We start from the raw sequence: 19,896 nt of genomic DNA on the forward strand, positions 1-19,896 counted from the left end.
GATCACAGACGATTGCAGGTCGTTCACTTGATATTGCTTAACCGTCCCAAAACGACAGTAGCGAAACAAAAAAAAAAAAAAAGAAGAAAAGAGGACCACCATGATTCCCCGTTGCCCCGTTAAATTTAAAAGTATCAATGAATTCGAACTGGATCGTTGAAAATTTTTCAGCTTGATCGAAAATCGGGGAAATGTTTTGAAATACCCCGTTTAATTTACAAACTAACACCACGAGTTTATAACTTTAATTAAATCATAGGTGATAGAATTATATTGAAATAGATGATTGCAGATTAAAAATAAATTTCTCTAATAACTAAATTTTAACCTCTCTAAAATAAAATTTGAAAAATTAAATTAAATTTAAATTGTTCCATAAAAATTATGTAGACAAAATTGACTTAAAAATCATTTGATAAATGACGAAATGTTAGTAAGGAAATAAAAAGGACTGGGTAAAGAATCACGTCTCCCGAGAACTACCCTCTTGGGTGAATTCCTGACGGTGTGGTCGTTTGAAATTTTTACCGTAGCATCAAAATTATTCCAGCAACGATTCCCAGTGAAATTGCTCCCCCAGGATGGTAGGTTTTAAAGGAAGCCAGGATCAAAGGGACGTTACGCTGCCTTTTCGAGTTCAGACTCGAATTACGTACTCATATTTCCGGCTCCCGTTGACCGCAACGAGTTATTTAACTCTCTATTCGGCTCCTACTGCAACACACAATCTCCAACAGTTTGATACGGGTATGTTGGGGAACGTTAACTTTGTCAGAAACAACTCGAAACTATTTATCTTTCGGCAACAAAGCTGGAACGACGGGGCGCGACGCGACGTGACGCTTTTAAGGAGACGAAAACGATCCCACGGTGGTAACTTCCACGGGGTTGTCAAGATGTTGACAATACTCTTGACGCTTGATTATGTTTGACGAGTGTAATTGATTCGATTGATTGGAAATATCGTATCTAAATATCAGGGAAACTCTGGTTTGATTTTGGAGAAACTTATTGTTCGAAGGCTATCATTGAGAATTGATCTATTTTATGATAACGTTATCACTATCGATAATCTAAATAGATACCCGCATAATTAACATGAGTAATTATTAAGTTATTTAATAATATTGAAAAAAGATTCACAGGGAATTAAATTAAAATTGGAGCTCTCTCCATGGTCCGCTGTTCAAAGGTTAAAACATTTCAAGTGCATCCTATGAATGAATTTATAATTTCTTTTTTAATAATAACTATGTTGAGATAAGATTAGTTATTTCAAAATGAAGGTGAAATAATATTTTGGGAATTTTCTAGATGACAGAAATAATATATTATCAATATTTTCTAATTGATATGCTCGACAAGCATCCCTTAATCCTTCCAAGGTTAATTATTGCAAACGATAAACCTACATCTTTCAATATTATAAATATTTCAAAAAATACCCAAAGATCTGATAACCAGACACGAACATTGACCTGCGACGAGATTTTATCGAGCATTAAATCGTCATTCGGGAGAAATGTGATATCGTTTAGACCGTCGATGTTGAATATCACTAAATCGTTCGCTATTAACCTGGTTTCCGTTCTATGCTCCTGTTTATCCATTATCCTCGTTGTAAGCGAGGTGTTTCGTGGATAACTGCTCACGAAAGAAAGTAATCCTTCCAGTTTCCTCCACGTTTACCTTACCTCTTTCAACGACGTATTTACAAAGATACTGAAAATCTACTGTTCGAATCTACAACGTAAAAATTCGTATAAAATAAAAGTATTTTTTAAAGGTTCGCGAAATGTGATGAATAAGCTTTTTCAGATGGAAATTTCGATCAGCTGTAAGTAGCGGTTAAAGTTTTAACAGGCTTCCTAAGTGTCTTTCAAAAGGAACGTTGCTCTTCAGTTCATACCATCAACCATTATTTTTTAACAACACCCTCTTCATACGTCATTTGGACTTTACATCACTATTTTATGATGGAAGTCTTAATTCAAAATTGCTCAAAGGAACTGTAAAGGTTTTTATTCGATCGCACACAATACCGTACAAAAGAAATAATTAAATTTTGGAAAATAAAACATTTAATCTTTGAAAATTTATAAAATTAACTGTTTGCCTTTCAGAAATAAATTTTAGGCAGTTTTTTGCAAGAAATTTGGTCAAATTAATATTAATTATCGAGGATATGAATAATTTTCAAAAAGCTTTCAATTTGCACTCTTGTACTAAAATAATAATTACTTTTCTTTGTAGCTGTTTTATTAATATCACGAATTCGACGCCGATAATTTACTCCTTTGCGAATTCTTTATTTCTCTCAACCAACAAAATGCGCCTGGAACTTCGAATAAAGTAAACTTACCGATGCAACTTTCCTTCGCGATTTCCAACAGAGAAGAAACTTCACTATTGATCGAGTCCATTAATTATTTATCGCCATCACGATGAAACGGTACAAAACGGCTTGCTATTTCCTATCGCGTGCTTCACGGTAAACTGGCTTCTTCCCGTAATGCTAGTTCATACAAGAGTTACGAGCAGATCGAAGCAATCCTCTAGACACGCAAGCCGCAACTTACAACAGGATCTTCGATCGTGTAAACTTCAACGATGTTATAGAATTCTTCGATAGTTTCGAGAAAATCTAATTCTGCGTCTAACGGGTGTTGAAAATTTTCTAATCCCAGGTTTTGTATTAAATTGCTGTCGAACGATCGATTTCATGTTTCAAGGAGGGATCAGCCATTTTGTATTAAAAATATTGATAAATTGCTTGTGCAGTTATTTTCTTTAGACTTTAAGCTTTAAATTAATGTATCATAAGTACTATTTAGGAATACTTTTATGTTATGAAATTATGTTAGAAAGTAGTAGGTTGCAGTAAGTAGTATAAGTATATCATTAGTCAGACATATCACAGTACAAAGTCTAATACAATTTCATGACATAAAAATACTTTGAAATAGCACTTATGGTATATCAATATAAAGCTTAAAATTAACTGAAAATGGCTATATAAATGCTTCATAAATACTCTCAATACAAAATGGCTGGTGATCAATTATTATATTGTATAATAAATTATGATTTGTTTCAGAATATATACGGTCTGACACAATGTTATAACAGAAAATTATCGTGAAATATTGTTTGTGATATATGAATTTAAAGCTTAAGGTTGATTATAAATTACTATAAAAAGGTTTCATTAAGATCTTTATCCTTTCGATGTATAAATAAATCGTCTTAGACTTTCTAGGTTTCAAAATTGGTCACTTAATATGCAACAACCCAATAACATCATTTATCAATTGAAATGTGATAAACCTAGATGTTTAATTGAAAAGTTCCAATTATAATTTGCACGAGTTTAATCGTGAAATACCAAGTACGCCTATTATATCAACTTTCCTTACTAATCTTAACATCACAGCAGTGAATAGTTGGCTTCTATAGACGCGACTGCTGAGAAAATCATAAGACAAGGGATTAAGGGAGTTAAATGGATTTTATGGGACACCTTCCCTGCATTAAGGGTGATTAAAGTCATTAGATCAAATTTCGTAAAGATGGTTACATTGTTTATTCATAGGCAGAGTTTCTAATGAGTCTCTAATCTGATTTAGTCAATATTAAATGTTCTAGGCGATGAAACGAAACATTCTATATTATAAACGACAATGTATATTATACTTAATTTATAACCGATCATTAAGAAAAAATTGACAGATAATTAATTTAACTATCTAATCAATCATGGAGTACGTCATAATGCAGAATAACGTGTTAGAATATAATTTTGAATGCAAAGCAATTTAATTCTATCTTTTTAACAGCTGTACATTGCTGCACTTTCCTGTATAATTTAGTCGGGAACTTTGAACGCTCCCCTATTTCAACGATTAACTACTCCACTCTATCACGAATTCTTCCTTACGAAACTTCAAGCACTTTCGAAATAGTTCGATCTTGGAATGTTGCCTCTAATTACATCACTGTCCGTTTGAATTAAACTTAGACGATTTATAGTGCTAATTCGGTAGCTTAATCAACGTTTCCAAACAAAAGATTAAAACCGAATAACTCTTGCTAATAATACATTTTTTAAATTATTTCATTATTTCTATTTTTTGTTAACATTTATAATATAATGTAACACTTTTAGTACACTTTATTTTAGAAATTAACCAACCCTGGTACGTCTAAGGTTTAAGACGCATACAGATGTGCCATTAATAGCCACTTTTCACGAAATTACAGGCATGTGTCGGGAAATGCGCTAAAACATGGCGGTTTCATATATATTTTTTTTCTTCTGTTTCTCACCCAGCCCTTTTGCAACAGCGTTTAATATCTGAGCTCAAGCTGCGAGCCTATTTAGAAACTCGTTAGTAACTGAACCGTGGCGGTTATTACAGGAGGAAATTTTTTTTTTTTTTTTAAGGATGCTTAGTTGTTATTGAACTTGCCTTACCGTGATATTAAATAGCGAAATTTAGTTTGGATGGTAGTGACTGCACTTTCCGATGGTTAATTTGAATTTCCCTCAAATAATTATTTTTCTGTAACACAGTTTCTGAGTAGAATGAAATTTGGACCGTGATTCAATGTTTCGTCCCTGTTCACGAAACATAATCCTGGGTTAAAATTGGCCCAGTGTTGGCTAAGCGAGGGTTCAACTCGATGGAACTGGTTCAATGAGGTTTCTATGTGTTTGCATTCGTCGTGGCTTGGTCCAGGTAGATTCAGTCGTAGGATCTGGAACAATGCACTGTCCTACGGTCACTAATTAATAGACAAGTGCTATATTCCACGTCGTATACGTACACTCAAAGCCACCGTTGCAAGTGTAATTACGTAGGTGTGTACACGTATAGAGAGGAATCGGTGGTCTCTGGTGAATCGCGCTCGCGTGAAAAGCAACGAACGCGTGTCCATCCATCGGGGCTATTCGACCGTTCCACCGGAACCGGATAACGTTAATTTCGATACGATCTAATTAAATCCGGTCCCCGGTTCCATTTAATTGCTCCCGTTTGAAGGGTCTTGCTTTTTATTGCGAAACAACATTTTTAATTGTCATCAAGAGAAAATAATGACGACACATGTAAATTATTTCAATTTAACCCTTTTTTTTTAAATTATAATCGATGGTTCACAATTTTAAACTAATGAAAATCATATTATTTTGATAAAATGGTGCTAGGATACTATCAAGTTATAATAATTTTTTTTAATTTGTTGGTTCAAAAGAATTAAAATAACTATAAAATCAATGAAATTGAAAAAATTTGATTAGTTTACTTTGATCACCAAATGAATTACCAAAGATTTGAAGAAAAATTTGATTCCAGTTACTCTAATCCTGAGATTAAAGCGATTTCAAGTTAAATCTGAGTTCCAATTAAACGACTACTGTTATGTAATCCTTTGAAATGTTCCAAGTGAATCAAATAATAACATTCTATCATGATACCCTATACAAAAAAGAAGCATGAATGTGCGCATATAAGTCTCTTGTATCATTTTTCTTTCCCATCATAGACCCTTTGAAGTTACAACACTTATTGGCTAATTAATCACGCTGTAATTAACAAGTAACACGATGGAGTTTTTATGCAAGTTAATAATCCCTTCTTACAACCATGTGTTTTTTTTGTATGGTTACGCTTCATATATTTTGCACACAAATGGTAAAATGGAAAATAAATTAATATATATAGAATCATTTTTTAAAATATCTTGTCATAAGTTTCATATTTTTGAAATTTAAAATATAAAATCTGAAATTTGTCATTGCTTATTCTAATGAAGATTGGTTAGAAAAGTAATTGAAGGTAGAAATGTTAAGATTGTTGACTCTAAACGTTGGAAAGCATAGCAAATATTATATTTTCATTGAAACACTAATTAATGGAATAAATGGTATTCGTCGTCTGAAAAAATAACCGAGTCGAAGTTTTATAATTGAGCGTATCAAGGGAACGAGAGGATCTATAACGACTCGTGAACTGTCCCAGCGAGTTTATTTCCATTAAATCATTTAACGAGTTTCAGCTGACGACGAAATTGTCTAACGAACGTCGAACGCCGTCCTCCAGAATTACCGAAGTTGTTATATCATTCTCTTGGTTTCTTCCCTTATTCCAGAAATATTTTTTGCATTGATTTACCAATTAATAAATAAACGATCAATTTAAAATTACTAATTACAAAATCATAAAAATTGCTAAATTATTAATTTTATTGAAAAAGAGGATAATAGGATAAAAATGAAGAAACCAAATTAAAAAACTAAAAATTATTATTTTTTGGCCAATGAAAAGATGAAATTGAAAAGTTTGAAAAACATTTTCCCGCAGACTCATAAAAAATGGATCTACATTAATTAGCTTAATCCTTTCGATGGGAAATGACGATCCGAATGCTATTAGAAATAATGAAATTCATTGAAAAATTTCAGTCCCCTTTTCATAAATCCCTGATTTTCATCATTTTCGAGGGTCGTTTGCCTCGCGAGCCGCGAAAGCTCCATAAAAACTTTCCTCGCACCGACGAGAATTCGTTCGATCATGGGCGAGCTGCCATCAACTCCTAACCCGTTGAAATCAACCCTTTTCGCGCTTTAATAAAATATCGTGCTCGTTCGACGATGTTTAGCAGCCTTTGAAATCGATCCACCATCCGGAACGATCGTGAATCTCCGACGACAAACGTTGCTCTATCACTTCCCTCCATTTTACGATAAATTAATTTGCCAGGATTAGGGGTTCGTCGTTGTCCGAAACAAGGGAAAAGCTCCCATAAGCTCGATCGCATCGACGGAAGTTTAAATCTATTTACGACGCTTCTGACCGACCGGTTACGATGAATTCTGATAACCGAATGCGTCTCGACTAACGAAGTACCAACAGGAAGTACCAAGATAACTTCCTGTACTACAAATTACTTCCCCGCAGAAAAAATTCAATTTTTATGGTCGGATGTTATTTAGCAAATCGGAATTGAATTCCGATTACAATTAAATTTTCACGCGTGGTTATAAATATGATTTTGGCAAAATATCTCTTATCAATGGTGCAACCATAATTGTCCAATGGAGGAGTCTAAAATTATTTTCCTAATATCTAATTAGCATCCTGATTATTTTTAGAAAATTTTAAAATCTTTGAAAATATTCTGGTATTTATTGAAAAAAGGTTTTGAGTTGCACAGTAGGGGGTAGTTGATCCTTGTGATCCCCCAGCTTAGTTACACTGCTGGCTTTTATTATTTTTTATTAAAAATAATAGTCATTGAACACTTGAAAAATTTTCCAATAAATTCTAGAGAAAAGATTTCATTATCTATTTTCCCAACAATTTTCAAATGGAATAGAATTTCTCTATACGTGTGTTATTTCCGAAAATAACATTCTCAAAGTGAATATCATAGGTTTTCGATTATTTGAACAGGCAAAGGAATATTGTTTAACAAGGTGAACAACGTTAAAAATGTTTCCACTTCGGATCTTTTATTGGACCATTCCCCCGAACAGGAAATTGTAAACAACAATAAATTGGTTAACGATGTTACAATACCATACACGAACAACTGGGTACATTCTATTGTATGTAACTTCCACGTATGCATATTGTTTAGCAACAGGAAACACGAATTTTTTCACGCACATTTTTCTCGTTTTATTCTCGACAACAAATAGCAACGCTATGAACGTTTCCGGTGAAAAGAATTTTCACTCTAAACACGAAAGGTAAATCTCGTTTAACAGAGTGCACTCATAATAATTTGAAGTCTTTATTGCTTAGTTTGTAATTAAGTTGTTTCACCGAAATGCAAATATCAATTAACAGCGTTTTGTGACATTAAAAAAGAAAAAAATATTCAGTTCAATTTGCAACGTATGTAATGTATTAATCCTAGGAAGAGAATTCATTTCTAACGCTTCATTTCTTTCAATAATACCTTTACTAAATAAAAATTACTAATTTTCAAGGCATCAGTGAAAATAAATAGATTGAAAAAAATGTTTAGCTGAGGAAAATAATATATTTTCAATATTTTTTAATTGGTAGGTTCAATGAACTCCTCTTTGGTACTTCTAAAGTTACAAATCGATTAACTTTTAACCTCTTTTTTGAATTGAAAAAGGTCCAGATCCTGTACTACTGCGGTTTTCTAAGTGACTTTAAGAATTTAGAATTCAATTTCAAGAAAAGACACAGAGATTCCAGGAGACCGTCTATTTAAACTCGATAGACCTTACATGAGAATGTGCCATTTCTAAACGCGTTAGGGGATCTTTTCGAGGGAACACGCGGTCTCTTTTATGAAGGGACCATGCTCTGTGCGTGTTCAAGCTGCAAATTCTAGACCATGTCATTAACACAGTGTCACGAACGCGCAATTCTTCGGCTTTTCTCATGCTCCCGATATCACGCGGTTAACAAGCCTCGAAAAGCTTCCCTTCGCTACACAAGAAACTTACTTCCGCCACGGGAGTCAATGGACAAAGGCTCCAAAGAAATTTCGTTCAAGTCCGGATTTTAATTTCCTGTTGGTTCAATTTGTCGCGCTTCGTTAATCCTGTTACGTTGCACCAGCTTCGTTATTGTCTTGCCTTGCTGACTGATCAAAAGACCAGTCGGGAAGCAAAATTATCAGCGTTATTAATATTTGACGTATTATTTTATCATATTTTTTTATTATTTTATGGCAAACAGTACTGGGTGAAATTAATAAATGCCTAGGACTTCTTAAAAAGAGGGAGCTATATAGATTCCTAAATTTAATTAAAAAATAAAATATAATATTTTTATTACAACACTGATGTTATTAATAAAATAGACATCCAAATTAGAAATGAAAAAAATGTTTAATTATTCAAAATAATTTAATAACTTGTTTAGGGTCCTATAGACTCTTAAATTTAATTAAAAAATAAATAACATTTTCAAAAACTACTTTTATTTTGTTTATATAAAAAGGGCTCCATTTTCATTAGTATGCCTAGGGGTGGAGAGCTCCAGATAACGAATGAAACTTGGAAAGAGTAGGTAGCATTTTCAGAGGGTAGAAAAACGTGTGAAAATAAGCAGTTCGCCTACAGGTGTTGTTAACCGGTTAAAGAGTTAATTACCGCACTGCCCTGCGGTACAACTCAACCGGTGCTTACTAAGGATTCTACAGTGTCTGTACGTCTTAGGTGGAGCAACTCTAATTGAAACAGCCGGCTTTAATCCGCGCGATTAAATTGTCACGGGAAAGACGTTGCGGTGACCAAAACGCGAGCAAACGGTTGTTGGTACCGCGTGCGAATATCATTGCGGTCGAGTCTGTAATCCACGCGGGATTTCGACCATGTCATTGAAGCCCGATAGAACTCAACCAGAAACCGGTGTATCGCTGAAACAGCATGTCAGGTAAATGAGAAAAGGAGAGGGATGATCCGTCACTTCTCCACGACCCCCTTTCCTCGTCTAACGAGCAGATGCCGGATATCCAGACACCGGATTCCGGCTTCTAATTTGAAACGAAACTCTGCTGATACGTGCGAAAAAAAAAAAAATTGGCCCACCGCGACTACACACCCTGTCGTATCAGGTGACAGCGACGCTTATTGATCTTATTAGGCCAAATACGGCTGGGTTGTTATTTTGGATTGAATATGAAATTAAAATTCAAGAGGATCGTTTTTCGATGTTAAAAATATTATACTCTAAGAAAATCGTGTTAACATCAAAGGTTATAGAAGAATAGACGGAAACACCTAGAGATATCTAGTAAAATACCCTTCCACCATTATCCTCTTGTTTTCTAGTGCCACGGAAACAGCTATCGACGAGGATATCGCTTCCCGAACACTGAAAACTCATTTCAACTCGCCCTACCCTCTCGCTATCTGCTCAAGCAACTTGATCCCGCTTTTTAGACCGCGAACCATCGGCGTTAGGGATGCAACGTTTGAACAGAGAAATGGGGTGAGAGTAAGGAAGGTTGAAACGAGAGAGATAGCGGTGAAGGGACCTTGGTTTTTAAATTTCAGAATATTCTACACCATTGATAATTTCGCAAATTTTTTTGTAAATATTTATATGGCCTTCATATTGTTTTAAAATTTGTTTCAAAAATTGTTCAATTCTTGTTAAATCAGTTTACAAAAATTCCATTCAAAGAGGTACATCTATTTCTTTAAGAAACCATTAGAAGAAGAGGTGTTAAATAAAAATTTCCATGTAAACAAAGGATATTAACGGAGACTATAGAGGGATATACAGGATTTGAAGTCACTGACACACGCGACCTTCTTGTTTCTTAGAGATAGTCACCGACTCGTTAACCCTTGGAGACTGGAAGGACGTAACAAAGGGGTAGCGGATGGGGATGAGAGGCACGCTGGAAAAGTCTCCGGTGTGTAATTACTGGCTGAATTCTTATTACTCGACGAGCTCCAGCACTCCCTACAGGCCTGTCCCCGCATTTATCTTTCTTTCTTATTCACCTCCTCTTACCGTTACGCCCCTTACGATCCGTGCCTTTCAAATAGTGCAACGAGCACCCTGCGACCGCAGGTGCAGTTTGATTACCGCCATTTTCATACGGCTAAAACTATCCCCTGCTCTTATTCTTCCCCTTCCTTTGATTTATTTTCCTCAAGGAATAAAGATCGTGTTCAGATATTGATACGATTAACTCTTTCTCAAGATTAAAACAAGAGAAAGAAAATATTGACAATAAGGAAATTGGATCATTTTCGTTGTTATGTTTTGCACTATAGCAGACAATGTTTTAATTACTACTTGATTATATTCTGATATTCGTTCGTTAAGCCTCTTATTTACCAGGAGCTTTAATTATGATTAATAGTGATGTTACAGGATGTAATTCCATAAAGCATGTAATGTTATTAACGATAATTACTAAGAAAACGGTGGAAGAAGCAGTTTACTGTACATGCCTGACTTAACATCTACCTAAACTACTGAATTATGTTAACTACTTTATAAATGCGTTTAATAGTATTTTATACAACGAATGTTCTTATATAAATGAATATAATTATCGTTTAAATATTAAGATATTTAAAAATTTGAGAATCTGCTGTAACAAATTGATTCATGTCTGACTTAGCACGTACTTTTACTACTGAAACAGTTCAACTACTTCATGAATTTATTCAACACTGTCTCATTATGAATCTACTGGTATAAATGAATTTATAATGACATTGATATGTCAATAATTTAAAATTTAAGGACCTATTATAATAAATCAGTCTATGCCTGACTTAGCACGTACTTGAACTACTGAGTCACCTTAAATGCTTTATAAATTTATTCAACAGTGTTTCAGTGTGAATCTGCTCCTACAGCGAAATAAATATTTATCTTAATATTTAATTATTATAAAATTTGAAAACCTAATCCAAATAAATCAATCCATAACAGCAGAGAATATTGATAACCGTGAAATTTCAATCTTTTTACTGAAACGTGAACTATAAATCGGAATAGAAAAGCATTCAACGAGAAAAATTGGTGAAAAACGAATTTTTCTCTTGCAACTGATGAATTGTTAAAAAATTCTGACACATTTATCAACGTATAGCACGAAGACAGCGGTTCGAAAGAGCATTATCGAAAAAAATTTCCGGTGTGCAATTGATGCCTTGAGTTCTCATTACTCAACGCGAGAGTATTCCCTACAGGCCTTGTCAGAGAGAATCTTTTACCCTTCTGAAAGGGAAGGCGTGCTGCGGGTTTGATTACACGGAATTTAATAACCCACGGGAATCTGAAAATATAGATTTCCCTCTCTAATGTGTTCACACATTTTTGCACGGAAATCAATGAAAACAGCAGAAACGTACGTTTTAAGACACTCGTTTTCCATCGCTTCACATTTCATTGAGAATCTATAATTCTGAATGACACACGAAATGAATTTGTACAGTAATCAAATATATTTTTACGGATTATACACGTACCACTTCAATTTTTAATCTCCATTATATTCACTTTTAGCGATTTTTTTTTTGAAATACATAAAAAGAGGAAATAATTCAATGCTATTTCTCCCCCTCATGTTTCATGATTTTTCAATAATAAAAATTAGAGGCTGTGATATGAAAAACTTAAATAGAGTAAACATAGGTGTTATTAGAAATTTCTTAGAGAAAAAGAACTAAGTACCTATCGTTTTAGAAATCTCCAAAGGATGATCTTGAAAATTCATCTGCAAACATCTATCTATCGACACATCCGGAAATAATCCTGTGTTCGAGTTCCACCCTCACACGTCAGAGTTCCGGACAATAAAACGCGTTTCCGTCATTCTATCCTTCGTTCGTTTAATTAGAATGCAAATGCCAGGGAAAAACCTCAACTGCCGTGGCCAGCTCCGTGATATGCAAATGCCCGGTGTCCGAGAAGCTCGAAGACCTTTTCTCTTTTTTTTTATCTATTTTCCATTCGTTTACCCGCATCAAACTCCTGCGATCGGTGGAAAACGGAGCAGGTAGCGGTCGTCATAACAGGGAAAACGTTCGAAACTCCGCACACGTCTGGTCGCCGGAAATTCAACGGTCAAAATTTAATTTCATGATTGCATGCCCGACACATGAACGATATTACACGCTCGACAAAACCAGAAATTTCTATCGGCTGTATTTAAATTTATAGGAAACGCGACTTCGTCATCCCTGCATTTTTATCCGTTTTTTCCCCAACGATTTCCCTTTTAGCTCAGGTAATAACGAATCGTATTTAACGGTGATTAATGTACAACCGTTGATCGATACAATGAACGAACAATAATTAAATAATACTTTGTAAAATTAAGGAGCCATGCTTGTATTCTTAAATGGGTCAAGTAGTTTCAACAAATAAAAAATTATTTTCTGCTCGAAATCCTATAATTTATCAATGGTAATATAATGGATCTGCAGAAAATTAAATAACATCCACTCGATCGAATTTTTTTCCGATGATCATCGAAGGATCAGCGCTGAATTCGCAGTTAATTAAGAATTTAACAGAAACGATCGAAACGGCAAACTGATCCTTGATTGCAAATTGCAATTCTGCCGGTCGTAAATGAAAGGTGCCTAGGCGCGATTGCATCGTCCGATATTCAATTGCCTGTTAAATATATACACTTTTCAGATATCGATTCCGAAACTGGATATCTCACGATTCCTGAATTTTCCTTCCTCCATTTACTATAATTAGTTTTCTTCGGAATAATTCAGATAATTCGATTTTTATTCCTTCGAATGATGTGAATAATCATTCTGCTCAAACGATTGGTAAGATTTGACAATAGAATCACCGTGAATCACGAACTATAGGAAGATGCAAATTATTCTTCAGAATTCGACGTCGCGAAAAAAGAAACAAGAGGGGAATCCATTTCGTTGAGGTAGTATGTTATTCAATTAATCTTCCTTGATTGGCACGCAGCGAATTCTCGCGTTTTACTCCGTAACGCGACGTTCTGTCGACAGAAAATGGAAAAAGATTGGGGGAGATTTATTTTTCACGATGAAAAGTGTCAACCGTACACACGCGGTCTATAAAAAAGAGCTTAGGATTCTTCTCTTTTTCATTTTCCAGATACAACTCGTGTGGTGCGCGCACAAGTAAACCGGAATTGGTGGAGTGAATTTTTCTAATAAAATACAATCTGTCTGGTAAACAAAACTGAATTTTATAGCGACGTGTTAAAATCAATTTGAAATTGATGAATTGATCCCACGCTAAGATTTAGAAAATGAAAATAACATGAAATACAAAGTTAAATTAAAATTCGGCCTCTCTCCATGGTCCGCCATCCGAGAGTTAAACAAAACTATTTTAAAAAATTTCTGAATTCACACGTCGATAAGTTAATAAATCTTAAAAAAGGTACAATAACGAATTGTAAGAATAGCCTTTGAGTCGAAAGGGTGACACAGCTGGTTCAAACGGTATTTCGTATATTTGATCGGTAAGCCTCCCTTTAAGATTTCTATTTCACCACCGTCATTTCTTCTCCTTTGATTGCTCATGTGTGATCGTACCCTTATTCCTTTGCTTACACCCCGTTCCACGGGATTCGAGGCCGAGTAAAAAGAGAAATATACGTAGGAACGGTGCAAACATCGGGCAAAAGAAAAATATGAAGTTGACGTTTGGCTCTGATTCGGGAGCATTTGCAGACGCAAGATTTCGCGGCAAGGCGAGAACGGGAACGGAAGGGAACAGAGGGATGAAACAGAAATACGTGCCCCCGATGCGAAATCACCGTGGAACCTACATGACGCAGGAACCTCAAACAGCTGGCAGCGAATAATTCGACCGGAACCCAGGTGTTGCCTCCTCGATGCTGAAATTTTACCATTTCCTGACTGTCGATGTTACACATCTTTCAAACGATGAAACTGTACATTCTGATTTTATTTTCATCTCTTCGATATTTTGTACTTTTAGAAAGACAAATAATTAATTGTTTAATAACCGATACAGAAAACAATCATTAACAAATTTTGCTGCGATGGATAATTCATTATCATCCATTTCTTAGCTACAATATTTTCTATTTTTATTATTTGTAGCTCCATACTTTGTCAAGAAAAATTCAGAGAACCCATTTTGATAGCGACAATGTTCATCGTGCAAAAGTTTCACTACTTTTCTTTACTTTCCAACTAACAGTCAATCTTTTTTGCATGATCCATTATTAGAACAACGTTCCGTTCCTTGGCATGAGTCACTGGCTATAAGAAAAGTGCGGGACGTTCGTGTAGAAAACATAAATTGAACGAAGCTTGACATGTCAGGGAAATGAAATTTTCTCGTCAGGAATTATTATTAATGGTCTGGATATATAAAAACTGGACAGGTTTAATCGTTATAAGATAAAGATAAATTTTAAATGTAGCACCAATAATAATTTTATATTAATTTAATAAACAGATAATAATCCCCTTCTAATATTTTTTTTATCAATATTGCTAGCTTAAAAAACTGGTACAAGCATACCACGTCAAAAAATAAATACATGTGTCTATTGATCACTGCAGTGGAATAATTAGCATAGCTAACCCCATTAATCTTCTAATTAAGTCAAATCAATATTAACCCACTGCGATAACTTATCCTTCTTTTTTCATTTTCATTTCCCACACTAGTTAAGGCGATAAACGTGTATAATTTTGCATACATTTGCACGAACCTCATGAATAATATACACTGCTATCACAGGACTCTTTGATTACTCTGTTGCATTTCAAATCTAACACGGTGTAAAGACTTTTACATTGCGGCCATTAATATGCATGAGATAAAAATTTTCCCCGTCGCTTCTCATTAATTGAAACCATTTGGCCGTTCGAAACAATAGCAGAGGCTATTGTCCAAAATTTAATACTTTCACCCGTTTATTTCATTCTTATCGCCATGAAATTTGTATCTGAATACCGAGGAAAAAACATGATTTTTCGTTTCTCATGGGAAAATAAATTATAATACATTCATTTTTATGTGTAACACAAGTTACACAAACTTTTATTCTTTCGTGCTATTTAACTGAGTTATGGATTGTAAAAGGTGAGTTAGTAAAACGATGTGAACGTACCATCGTGAATTTAAAAAATTTATTGATATAAGGGGAGAAACCTCATTTTCATTGGTTTTACTACTTCAATGGATAATTTAGAATTTAAATTTAATTTTAAGTTTTGTTTTCAATTCTAATTTCTAAACTACTAAATTTCTAAACTCCTAAACTGTTAACTCCCTAAATTTCTAAATAAATACTACAAAATTTCCCAATAATCTCACGATGCTTATTCAAATCAAATAATCACAAAATGGCAAAATAATTGAAGTATTATTGAAGAGGGATTGACAAAATATTTTATCTGCAATTTTATCAATTTTATCCCGCTGGAGAAAATGGAAAAATGTTTCGACGAAAAATGCACAAATACAAGAAGAGAAAAAAGGCTACGTATGCAAGTTGTGTCTTTGATGTTCCAAATTTTTTCGTCACCACTTTTAATCAGAATTCTGTAAGTATCGATGGTCTGTGAAACGCGAACGAGCTTGAAATGTCAATTAATATACCGTGGCATCAAATTCAAGGGAATGTAGAATATTAAAATCAAAGAATGTCAAATATTTAATATAGCCGTTAATCTCATGGATTCTTTCTTCGTTATTGGCGATCATTAATTATGTACTAACTATGCGATCATCGGAACAAGAAATAGACGAGTGATATTAAATATTTTCAAGTTAAATATACTTCTTAGGGCCAGCCATTTTGTATTAAGAATATTAATGGAACGTTTATATAGTCTTTTTTATTAAATTTTAAGCTTTAAATTGATATAACATAAGTACTATTTTGAAATACTTTTATGTTATGAAATGGTGTCAGAAAGTAATAAGTAGTACGAGTACATCATTAGTCAAACATATTCATACTTACAGTCTGATGCAATTTCATGACATAAAAGTATTGTAAAATATCATTTGTGATAGATCAATTTAAAGCTCAAAGTTTGCTGAAAATGTCTATCTAAATACTTCATCGATATTTCTGATACAAAATGGCTGATGATCAGTTATAAACATTCAATTGAATTAAACCAGGCAAAAATCAAATAAAAAGCAATTGCTCTTAATTAAAATTTCCACAATACGTCAGCAGATAAATATGAAAATATGCAAATATACTTTCTGAAATCTTCGTATGAAAATTCAGCATAAATTTGCATAACCGTACGATCGTTCCTGTTAATCGCACGTTAACAGCGTCAATGTAAATAAATGATTAATTTCATTAAACAACGGGTTATACTCGTTCCGTTTCGAGTCACGGCCACGCCATAAATTATGCCGATTGGAGGCATGCCAATGATACAAATTATCGATTGTATCTAAATTCAAAATATCAGCAGTTTGGCGACGGGTAACCGAAGTTTACTTCGAACAGGAACCGTGCTACGAATACGAACGAACGCAGAAAATAACGTTGGTTTTCCAAGCGAACGAATCAGACCGGTCAGGATAATGGGAAACACGGTTAACTACATTACGTTAATGGTGTTTCAGATCGTCGCGACATTTTGTGACGGGTTCGTGATTCGCATGAATGAAATCAAAATTCCCATGACGATTGCTTTTTACCTACAGTCACTCGCATTCGCTCGCGTAAAACTAACATTTACTTCTCTGCAATGATTGGCTTTTTATTGTTTTAATGGCACTAATTTCTTTTTGAAATTCTTAAATTTTTAAATAAAACACAAAACAATAATTTGAAAAATTAATTAATCTTTGTTATAAAATTCTCTCTAGAGAATCCTGCAGAGCTGCAAAGTTTTTCAACTACCTTTTCATAACATTTCCCACCTCTAGATTGTTCGTTTTCTATTTAGTTTAACAGAAGCTTCAGCTTCTATGTTGTACTCTTCTGTATCAAAAAACTTTTTGTATCAAGCCACGAATAACATCCACGTTGCTGTAGAATTTTCAAAGGAATACAAAATCGTTGCATGCATATAACGACTATATTTGTGGTTCCTGTGATGTTATTGTGAAATGTGTACAGAGAACACCATATTTACGCCACGTGGTAGATTTCGCTCGAATGGTTTTGTAAATAAATGACGCTTTCATGAAAAAAGGAAAACTGTTTCTATTGCTGGTGTGCATTCATAAAATTGCAATTCAAAAATAGAACCTGTTTCCTTTGACTTTAAAAAGAGAAACGATAGAAATGATTTACAACTTCCAAACACACAAAAATAGAATAAAATAGGCAATTTGTTTTTTTTTTATTTTTCAAAAATAAAAAAATTTTCAACTCTGCATTTTTTCAATTAAAATTGAGATATTTTATTAAAAGTAAATGAAAAAATATTAAATACCTCAATGTTCGTAAAATTAATTAATGGAAAAAACTAGAATATTTTGACTAAATTTTATTCGATGGTCTTCTTTGTTTTGAATAGAAATTCACTATAGAAAGTAGTAGGGTAAGGTTGGTTTATTAAATATTTCCACGTACAGGATTTCATCGAAACAGATAATCAATATAAAAGCCGGCAGGATACAGAAAACAGACTGTTAGAGACAGATACGAGTAACAGACGAATGCATTGAAAGATTCAATAAGCCCCTCGAATCCCACAGGAATGGATGCTACGTGTTCGATGTTTCTGAGCACAATCCAGGTAATTTTTCACGTACGACAGCAGTAGTGGAACGTTGTTACCCGTAATTTGATATAAAATCAATTTACCTCCCGCTTGCCACGTGATACATTGCACATTCGGACGTTACTGATACCGTGTAAAATCTTTAATTTAAAAAAATTACGTCCCTTTAATAGTCCAGATACAAAATGATCCCATAGAAATACATTGGGTACCATTCGAATATAAAGTAATTAATTAAAGTGATAATTGATAACACGTTAAACATTCTATTTTTCAATTTAAACTTCTCTCACTTACTATTTTATAAAATTAATATTTTACCCATTGGAAGCTTAAAGCTACAAAATTTTAGTAATAAATGAAATTTACAAATTGAACGAAATTCCATAATAATATTTTTATCATTTTATGTATTAACTATTTTCAAAGTTATCAAACAAAATGATTGATAAATTTTAACGAAATTCAAGTTCTAGTAAGCGGATTATCGCTAATTCCAACGGTTCATCTTTCTACCTAGAAGTGAAGGAGAAATTCACGTCGAAATCCATTCGTGTCGCAACAAAATATCGAAACGGAAACGAAACCTTATTCCCTTTACAGGGAAGAGAATACAGCTTCCAGTTTGCGAGCCAATCGGCGTGTTCTCTTTTTCCAAGTCGAGGGAAAATAGACAGCAACGCGTAAGAGGCAGAAAAAAGGAGGAAAAAACGCGAGCAGAAGTAATGAAAGACATCGGAGAAGCTTTTCTCGGCAATCTCCTTTGCTCGACGATTTTTTACAAATTATATATAGCAACCGGTAAACACTGATTTCTCACCGTGACTACTATACTTTTCGACCAATTAACCTGATTCGTAAACAGATTTCAAGAGGATTCTTGATTCTTTATGAAAGAGTTAAATAGAATACTAGATCCGTATTTTCGTCGACTGAAAAATTTAATTAAACAATCAGTTTTATATTTATTGAACGATCAAATCTTTGTCAAGCGATACCAAGTCATTTTTTACCTACGTTTTAAACGATCGCATCACAGAATAAATCGACCTTTTGTATGTAGAAAATGTAAACAAATATAATATTGGATGTGTAAATTGATACATATTTTTATAGAATAGTTGAAAAATAACTCACCGGTCGTTGATAGGGATGTTATTTTGATTCGTTATTGGCGAAGCTATGGATTGGCTTTTATCTGGAAAAGGCAGAAAAATATTTATGACAATTATTATTTTAATTAAATTTTCAAGTTTTGAAGTATTAACTTGGTAATAATAAATTTGTGAAATTCTTTTCTATTGAATTAACACGTTATTAATAAATTATTAATAAATTATTTTCAATGAAATTAAATTCCTATTGATAATTTTCGATTCCTTTCCCGTAGAATTTGTTGCTAATCCAATAATAAATAATTCAGCGATACTATCGCACCACCAAACTACAGATTTTTCCAATTAATCTAAGTAAAATAAAAAATCATCAAATTCTCATAATATTCCGAGAAAAAACCGTGTTCACGATTCCTGCGCGATTGAAAAGCTTTCAGAAGCTCAACAAGTATCATTCGAAGCAACTTTCTAAGGCATCTAACGTTAGAACGTCGAAATAAATCGAGCAGAAGAAGGTTTAAGCACCGGATATCGTCGGTTTTCGTTCGAATGCATGACTTTCCTGAAACGAAC

At 33.8% G+C, this 19,896-nt stretch overlaps 1 protein-coding gene and 1 long non-coding RNA gene across 8 annotated transcripts in view; one reads left to right on the forward strand and one right to left on the reverse strand.

Annotated features, from left to right (window-relative positions):
- The window catches only part of LOC117604300 (uncharacterized), a 104,968-nt gene that overhangs the window by 67,304 nt on the left and 17,768 nt on the right, over positions 1-19,896 (reverse strand). For all 4 annotated transcript variants that reach the window (XR_004581412.2, XR_004581411.2, XR_004581413.2 and 1 more), the window contains one exon: positions 19,346-19,406. This is a non-coding gene — a long non-coding RNA (uncharacterized LOC117604300). The remainder of the gene's footprint in view (positions 1-19,345; positions 19,407-19,896) is intronic.
- Positions 1-19,896, forward strand: part of nAChRa7 (nicotinic acetylcholine receptor alpha7 subunit) — a 138,711-nt gene that overhangs the window by 59,183 nt on the left and 59,632 nt on the right. The window lies entirely within an intron of this gene.

The sequence above is a fragment of the Osmia lignaria genome, chromosome 7 (genome assembly GCF_051020975.1).
Source record: "Osmia lignaria lignaria isolate PbOS001 chromosome 7, iyOsmLign1, whole genome shotgun sequence".
In the NCBI taxonomy this organism is placed as follows: domain Eukaryota; kingdom Metazoa; phylum Arthropoda; class Insecta; order Hymenoptera; family Megachilidae; genus Osmia; species Osmia lignaria.